At 52.7% G+C, this 6,456-nt stretch overlaps 1 pseudogene; it reads right to left on the bottom strand.

Moving 5' to 3' along the window:
* Nucleotides 1–312: 312 nt before the first annotated feature.
* Nucleotides 313–2,600, bottom strand: LOC123405171 (annotated as a pseudogene).
* Nucleotides 2,601–6,456: the final 3,856 nt, after the last annotated feature.

Here is a 6,456-nt window from a genome sequence, read left to right on the forward strand (position 1 = left end):
GGAAACCCATCGTCTACGCCTGTCATCAGGAACGATAAATAGTGGGGCGAAAACCTGGTATCATCAACCACTGCGCAGAACCAAAAGCTAGACTACCAAATGACAGTGCCACTACCGAAACTCCATACAACCACATACAGACCATGCTCACAAAAGAGCACAAAACAGAATAAGACCGCAGACTAAGTGCACTCAGCTTAAGCCAAAAGAACTGTCTCAGGGAATGCGTGCAGATATCCATCAAGAGCCACCAGCAAGAATCACCATCTTCATCTTCACTTACCACTCCTCCCAACCTTCTTCCTCTTCAGTCTATTCAGTAGGTCCTGGTCTTGGAGGCCCACATAACAACAGCATCTGGGATGCATTTTCTTTCAGCATTTCAGCACCCTTTTTGACCACCTCCATCATCATAGGTTTTTGCAGACCTGCCCAATATTCAAGAAATGCACAGGCTGTGAAAACAATCTCAAAAGGAGTATCGATCCATTTCTTTTCAAAAATAGCCCGATTCCGAGCCAACCATATAGCCCAACAAACTGCAGCTAAGCCAACAGTATAGACATCACAAAAACCAGGTAAAAAGCATACAACCAAGAGTAAACCTGCCAAATTGACTTTGGAACATAGCTGGTTCCAAACATAGCCCCTACAGTCCTCCAAACTACCCTGGCCACTGAGTACTCATAGAACAAGTGCTGAGCCGATTCAGGCTGATCAGAGAAAGAACATTTGGGATCCCCCTACCACTCGCGCTTCTTCATATTATCTCTCATAAGAATAGAGTTTTGAAACAGCTGCCACGGGAAGATTTGGATCTTCAAAGGAATCTTTGCTCCCCAAATTCACTTATAGCTAGCCCCCGCAAGGTTTTTTTCTAACCACCTGTACATAGTTTTAGTAGAATACTCTCTGGAATTATCTAACTTCTAGTATATCTCATCTTCCTTATCTTTGCGGATCTTATCCAACACATATTGCCTCATTTCCTCCCACTTCTAGAGCATATCTTTGGATAGTATTCTTCTAAAAGAAGATAGATGATTCATACTTTCCAACTTATCAACAGTACACTCCTTGTCCAAACATATTTCAAAATGATGAGGATATCTATCCTTCAGAAGGACCTTATCTCCCAAATCATCTAGCCACAGGCTAGCTATATTACCTTTATTCAGCATAACTCCTCTACCAGCCATATATTGCTCTTTAACTTTCAAAATAGCTTTCCAACAGGGGGAATCAGCAGCTTTCTGCTTGACTTTAGCTACTGAGGTTCTCCTTAGATATTTAGCTTTCACAATATATTGCCATAGCCCCTCTTTTTTCTCAAGCTTCCACCACCATTTTGCCAATAAGCTAATATTTTGCTTTGTCAAGTCCTTAACTGTCACGCCCAAGATGCGACCCTATCCTCAATTTGGCATGAAGGCCTCGTCAGGGATAGAAGCGCATCTCGTCGTGTCGCAAGAATGGATATCGTTACAAGTACATGTACTGAAAAGAAGAGATATATATAAAGAGTTGGCTTACACTCGCCACAAGCTACATCAGAGTCACATCAGTACATTACACAATCATCAAGAGTAAAAGCAGGGTCTGACTACGGACGAAAACAAACGAGAAAGAAGAACGACGTCCATCCTTGCTATCCCAGGCTGCCGGCCTGGAACCCATCCTAGATCGATGAAGAAGAAGAAGAAGAAGCAACTCCAAATGAACAATCAACGCGATCACGTCAAGTACCCTTTACCTGTACCTGCAACTGGTGTTGTAGTAATCTGTGAGCCACAGGGGACTCAGCAATCTCATTTCCAAATGTATCAAGACTAGCAAAGCTTAATGGGTGAGGCATGGTTAAGTGGTGAGGTTGCAGCAGCGGCTAAGCATAAATTTGGTGGCTAGACTTACGAGTACAAGAAATAAGAGGGGGGATGATCTACGCATAACGGACGTGAACTACTGATGATCAAATGAATGATCCTGAACACCTACCTACGTCAGACATAACCCCACCGTGTCCTCGATCGGAGAAGGAACTCACGAAAGAGACAGTCACGGTTACGTACACAGTTGGCAAGTTTTTAATTAAGTTAACTTCAAGTTATCTAGAACCAGTGTTAAACAAAGTTTCCATGTTGCCACATAACCGCGGGCACGGCTTTCCGAAAAGAGCGAGTGGTGGCGGCTAAGATGTGTGCGGAGGGCAAGGATCTTGCTCCAGGTGGGCGGGCGGCGGGGGTCGACGGCGCCAGGGGGCAGCATGGCGAGGCGGTACACGTAGGCGCCGCGTGGTGGACGCCAGCATGCCGCGGAAGGACCGCCCCCGCGCGCCTTGGCCCTCGTCAGAGGGCATGACGATGGAGAAGCTGAGTTGCTGCCCGGCGAGGGGACGACGCTCGGCGGCGGGGGGGCAGGCACCAACGGCCCAGGGAGTTGGCGCGGCGGAGGAGGGCGGAGACGTGCGGGAGAAGGAAGAGGAGCAGGAGCGGGAGGAGGTGGAGGAGAAGGTGGCAGTGGCTGGGGCGGAGGCGAGGGCGGTGATGGGTAGGGCGGCACGCCCGTCCGACCATCTGAGGTCGCCGTTGGTGGCTGAGATGGGAGGTAGGGGCGAGGCGGCGCCGCGGCTGAGACAATCCACCCGGAAGTAAACGAGAGAGAATTCTCCGAGAGGAAAAGAAGTCGCGTGTAGAAGGGGCTCAAGGCGATTTTCTCCTCCTCCATTTTTTTAGGCAACTCCAGTGACGTCGTGGGCTGATTTGTCTGCTAGCATTGCCTAAATGGACAGCACGAGAGATCGTTCCTTCCGCGTACGTTAATGTGTTTGAATCTTTGCCAACTCCTTAAACCGATAAATAGTTCATTTTTTTAGAAAGAGTTATATATTTCACAACGTCAGATACAAATTTTATGATGGTTTTTTGTTTTCACTAGCGTTTAGCTGCACTTTGACAGTAGGCTATGTGATAATTTGTAATAGAGTTCAGAAACTGGGTGATGGGGTTATAGTCCTAGGGTAGGGTCATAGGCCTGCCCTGTAAGTCCTACCCAAGGACTACCCCTCATAAGGGACAAGGCCCTTAGTCAGTTCCGACTGAATTAAGGAGTCCCCATCGTCCAGTCGGTAACAGGTCCTCGACCATCCAGTCGGAGACTAGCATTCGGAGAACATCCAACTAACCTACTGGATGCCACTCGGAACATCGTCACCCCCCTGGAGGGAAATGGTCGTACGTTTCCCGGTGCATTTATTAGCATTTAGGACGTACGTTACCTGTAACGTACGCATTCAATCACCACTACTCCACCCCTGTACCGGAACCGTTATGGAGGGCAGCGCACTCTATATAAGCCACCCTCCCCCGCTGGTGCAGGGGTTAGCAAATCATTGTATTCCATATTCCACTCGACAACAAGCTCCCAGAGCACTGAGACGTAGGGCTATTACCTCCACCGTAGAGGGGCCTGAACTCATACAACCTCGCCGTAGCTGGGACTCTGCCCATCCTTTTTGTACCCTACACATCTACTGTCAGGCTTATACCCACGACAGTTGGCGCCCACCGTGGGGCAGGCGTCTAAGCGACTTCTGGCGAGTTTGCGACTACTTCCTTTCGTCATGTCGTCCGGTGGAGATTCAAGCATGGGTCATCAGATCTTCTTCGGCGCTCTCTCCTTCATCGTCGACGATTCGGCGTAGCCTCGGGATGCTCCTCTCAACGTCGAGGCGCTTCCCCGTCGCGGGGCTACGCACTTCCGTGCCGGCGCCCGCGGCATTCTTCTTCTCTAGCAGTCGGCTCCGGTGTCGACCTACACCACCGTCACGCGCCTCAATAAGCGGTCCCGCCGTCCGCGGCTCCAGCGTTGGGTGCAACACGCCCAGGCGCGCCAGAACGCGTCTTCACAAGTGGCGGTTCTAGAGTCAGTTGTGGTTGCCCCGCCGTCCCAGCGCTCGGGCTCGGTTCCGACTGAGTTTACTTCCGAGTATGCGGGCCGCGGGCCTGCAGCAGAAGTACACATGGCCAATTCCCATGAAGATCCCCATCAAGCTGGCCGGAACGACCACGAGATCGGCGAAACGTCCGGCGCGCGTCGTCCGCCTCGCCGTTCTGCCAGTCGGCACACTCGATGGAGCAACATGGAGCTGTTCCGCACACCTCTCCTTAACTTGGCCGCGGCTGCCAAGATAGCCGATTCCCTTCAGCCGACTGATTCAGAGGCTGGCAGGGGAATCGAACAAATCCGCGCCCTGTTGCACACGACGCAGTAGCAAAATTCGGCGATCTCCCAGTCGCACAACAGGATCTACAATAGTTCTGTTCATGCGAATACGCATCGGTCAGTTCATAGCCCTGGTTCTCATCAGTGACACAGAGGAGGCAGTCGTTCCATAAATCCCGAAGATCGTCGCCGTTCACGCACCCCTCCGCAGGGTGGGCCCTACGGGCCCCGACATCATGATGATCGGCGTTCAGTTGGCGGCACTTATGACCCAAGGCCCAACGCAAGAGGGCATATCACCCAGCGGAGGGTCGACAGGGGCCGAGCCCACCGCGATGGTCACGATATTGACCGTCCGAGTGGAAGCAGGACCATCGTTTCTGGTCCCGAGTGTTTCAGTCGAGCCATCCGTTCGGCTGACATCCCTCCCAACTTCCGATTGGCGACGGGAATTAGCAAGTTTACAGTGGAGTCCAAGCCAGAAACGTGGTTGGACGATTACCGAGTAGCAGTCCAGATCGGAGGAGGAGACGACCATGTCGCCATGAAGCACCTCCCTCTGATGCTCGACGGCTCGGCGCGGGCATGGCTGAATCAGTTGGCCCCCTCAAGCATCTACAGTTGGGCAGATCTGGTCCGAGTGTTCATCAAGACCTTCGAAGGGACGTGCAAGCGCCCTGCGAGCCTCGTGGAGCTCCAGCATTGCGTCCAGAAGCAGAATGAGCCCCTGCGTGACTTCATTCAGCGTTGGACAACTCTCTACCACACGGTGGAGAACGTCACCGAGCATCAAGCAGTCTGCGCCTTCAAGGCAGGCGTGCGGTACCGGGATCTATACCTGAAGTTCGGCCGAACAGGCGACATCTCCATAACCAAGATGATGGAGATAGCAACACGCTATGCAAATGGCGAAGAAGAAGACCGCATCCGAAGCGGCAAGCACAAAACAGTCGCTGATGGAGATGGGGGCAACACTCGGAAGCAGAAGCAGAAAGCTCCCACCGCTCCGCAAGCAGAAGCTGCAGCCGTAACCAATGCCAAGTTCAAGGGCAAAGAGAAGGCTCAGTTCACCCCCAAGAAGAAGCAGTTCAATAACCCCATCCTGGACCAGCCATGTCCGGTTCATACGAAGATGGATGAAGAGGGCAACCCCATATATGCGAAGCATACCACTCGACAGTGTCGCCTCCTGATCCAGGGGTTCAGCAAAGGGCAACCGAGTGAGAAAGACCATGAACAGGATGAGGAGGATAAGGAGGATCCGTTCCCCCAAGTCCATGCAACTCTGATGATTTTTGCTGACGTTGAGAGCAAGAGTCGACTGAAGCTGGTGAATAGAGAGGTGAACATGGCCAACCCTACCAACCCCAAGTTCCTCAAATGGTCTCAGACTGCAATCACCTTCGACCAGTCGGATCATCTGGCACATGTACCCACCCCGGGGAGACAGGCTCTGGTCATCGACCCGGTGGTGGAAGGAGTCCGACTGCGCAAAGTCCTCATGGATGGCGGCAACGGCTTGAACATCATGTACGCCGACACACTCAAGGGGATGGGCATCCCGATGTCCAAACTCAGCGAGAGAAGCATGCAGTTCCATGGAGTCGTCGCTGGACGGAAGGCCAAGTAACTCGGCCAGATCGCGTTGGACGTCGTTTTCGGCTCCGACAAGAACTTCCGCAAGGAAAAGCTGACGTTCGAAGTGGTCGACTTCTAGAGCGCTTATCACGGAATTCTGGGCCGCCCAGCGTATGCACGTTTCATGGCCCGTCCATGTTACGTATACCTGAAGCTGAAGATGCCAGGCCCGAAGGGTGTGATCACCATCACAGGCAATCGGCAGCGGGCCGAAGAGTGTCTGCAGCAGGGATCAAGAATCGCCGACCAGCAGATGGCCGTCCTCGAGCTTGACGAGTACAAGAAAACAGTCGACCCCGCCGACCCGATGCGCTCGAAGAAGCCAGCTTCAGAGTCGGCATTCCAGTCGGCGGGAGAGACGAAGAAGGTCAGCATCCACCCGACGGACGCCACTACTGCCCCGACGAACATCTCCACCACCCTCGATCCTAAATAGGAAGCCGAGCTCACCCAATTCCTCCGTGAGAACTGGGACATCTTCGCATGGAAACCCTCTGACATGCCAGGTGTACCCAGGGAGTTGGCTGAGCACCGACTGCACGTGGATTCCATCGCTCGGCCCGTCTGAGAGCGCGTGCAGCGGTCCGCCCCGCACAA

The sequence above is a fragment of the Hordeum vulgare genome, chromosome 6H (assembly GCF_904849725.1).
Source record: "Hordeum vulgare subsp. vulgare chromosome 6H, MorexV3_pseudomolecules_assembly, whole genome shotgun sequence".
Lineage (NCBI taxonomy): Eukaryota > Viridiplantae > Streptophyta > Magnoliopsida > Poales > Poaceae > Hordeum > Hordeum vulgare.